The 2,500-nt window shown below is 38.5% G+C and overlaps 1 long non-coding RNA gene across 1 annotated transcript in view; it reads left to right on the top strand.

The window, feature by feature from the left end:
- Window positions 1-2,500, top strand: part of LOC138032026 (uncharacterized) — an 11,449-nt gene that overhangs the window by 3,719 nt on the left and 5,230 nt on the right. The gene's annotated exons all lie outside the window — the stretch shown is intronic.

The following is a 2,500-nucleotide window of genomic DNA, read 5'->3' as shown; positions in this document are numbered from 1 at the left end:
AAAACTTTCCATATCGAGCATTGCTAGTGTACTTCTGTAATAGGTCCCTTTTAATATATTCTTTCTCCTTGCCTTTTCTTCTCTGATGAAGATTTCACCACTCTTAGCCGCATATTTTCGCAGACTTTCAATTTCCATATTGTTGAGGGACATAGTTTTTAAGTGTTTAACCCACTGACACCTCAAACGCACTGGAACGCCTCCAGTTGGCAAGTAAAATAGTCTTGCGTTAGGCAGAGTAAAATCTGTCACTCCCAGGGGGTCAGTGGGTTAACCCATTCACACCTAAAACACCCTAGGATGCCCCCCATTGACTAGTAAAATCTATCAAGTGTCGACATTCCCAGGTGTCAATGGGTTAAATACACATACTGTATTGATCAAGGAATTCCGCTGTTTTTCATTTTTTCCATACGGTTAAAAACAACAGATTTACGGTAATGTACCCCTTTCCTAATTCGTACCCTGCTTTACTCTTCCTCAAAATCAATGTCAATGGTATAAATACATCATCATCATCATCATCATCGTCATCATCATCATTATCATTATTATTATTATTATTATTATTATTATTATTATTATTATATTATTGTTGTTGTTATTTTCATTGTTGATTTCCTCAGCTCTGTGACAGCCAGTTTCTGTATTGGTATCCCATTTGAACCTCTACACTGAGATATCCAATACTCTCCTCGGTATTCTTGCTGATCCCAGTGGGGCAGCTAATTGTACTCTGCTACTACCGGTACTTCCTTCATGATATCCAGCTTTTTCAGCTCTTTCTCCAGTACCATTTTGCCACAGCTCCCAATTCTCCTACTGTACAACCGGTACCACTTTTGCTGATCATGAGGTGTTCCACAATCTTTGAATCTCCCTTGCCAAGTCTTAGTACAGTACATGTACTTCTCCACTTTCTCCTTTTTCTTCTCTTGTACTCTTCCATGTCTACATGTAGGTATTGATGCATGTACATTTATGACCCAAGCCTGCAAATAAGCGCTGGTCATCAGACATTTGTCCGGTAAACTTGAGGTTTTGACTGGCAAACGATCAGTCTGACCGGACAGGCTGATCGGGGTCTTCTGATATGATGCAAAGTAAAACTGTATTTTTACAGGTGCGTTGACTTAAATTAAATAACACTGCAATGTACATGTTCTTTGGAATCAACAAGGGTACTGTTCCACAAATGCATGTTGTTTGTGTTTTCATTGGACTGATAAGATTTTATGACCAGTTTTACAGCAAATTTTTAGGGCCTCAAATTACATTTCTCATCGTGACTTCAATAACTAACGTTATTATCTATGCACAAACAAAAGCTGAAACGTACAAATTTATTTTGTTCAACTAGAATGACAAAAAAAGAAAGCAAAAACATAAGAATTCTGAATAGAATGGCAAGCGAAAGCAACAGTATTGTCAAAACAGTATTAGGCAGTGTGTGCATGTTTTGATTGTTTTCATTGTCATGCAACAAAAAGCAAATTCAAAACCGTTCAATAAAAGAAGCCAACAACTTGAAATGATGTTAAGACAAATATATAAACCGTTTCTCCAATTCTTGGGTCTGTGTAGTACATCGTTTCTGAGTTATCAATTTCCCGAAGCATTTCACACGATGCTGCCATGTTGGTAGACCATCCGTGGTCCACCAATAAGGCAGCCAGTAATCAATGAAAACACCTGGAGTTCACTTTTCCGCAAATGTGCTAACTTAAATCAGAAACCCATAAGGGTCGAAACAATGCAATAATACAATAATACAATACGTACATGCTTAATTGACCACTCCCCATGGGGGCTTTTCAGGGCCAATGAAACACAACGAAATGACAGAACAGAACAACAACAACTGTTAAGAATCCCAACCGGCCGGAGGCAAGCCAGTTGGCTATTTACAAATGCAGCTGGGAAGTTGAACCAGGGACTACCAGGATCAAATTCACCAAATGGTCAGAGCAGGTCTTGAACCCGGGATCTCCCGATCTCAAGGCAAGCGCCCTAACCACTGGGCCACACTGCCAACATGAAACGTGTAACGCGCGTTAACAGCTTCCGAATATTAAGTGCGAACTGATTGGTTGAATGTTTCAGTGCTAAGTACCATATTTGGAAACCCCTCGCTCTTGTTGTTCCAAATATGGTACTTAGCAAATTAAATATTCAGAAGCTTGTTTCCCAGCACACAAGGGGCCGTTACACGTTTCAACCCTTAACTTATGGGTTTCTGATAAAATACATGTGTATGAACACATCTCGTAATGTACTTGAAATCCACAAATGTCTGAGAATCATAGAAAGAAACAAAGGACGTTACGGAACTGGGAAAAAGATTTATTTCTAGTTCATCTTCAACCCTCATTTAGATACGGAAAATATGTGCATGTGAATATTTCAAACGTTAAATTTTAAAAACTGTTTTTTGTACATTGGTCTGAACAAAGTTCTAAAATATCACACATTTGAATGGAATCTTGAAAGATTTTTTTTG

Source organism: Montipora capricornis, chromosome 2 (genome assembly GCF_036669925.1).
Source record: "Montipora capricornis isolate CH-2021 chromosome 2, ASM3666992v2, whole genome shotgun sequence".
Taxonomy (NCBI): domain Eukaryota; kingdom Metazoa; phylum Cnidaria; class Anthozoa; order Scleractinia; family Acroporidae; genus Montipora; species Montipora capricornis.
The sequence above is the reverse complement of the archived record's forward strand: the minus strand, read 5'-3'. Positions and strand labels throughout refer to the sequence as shown.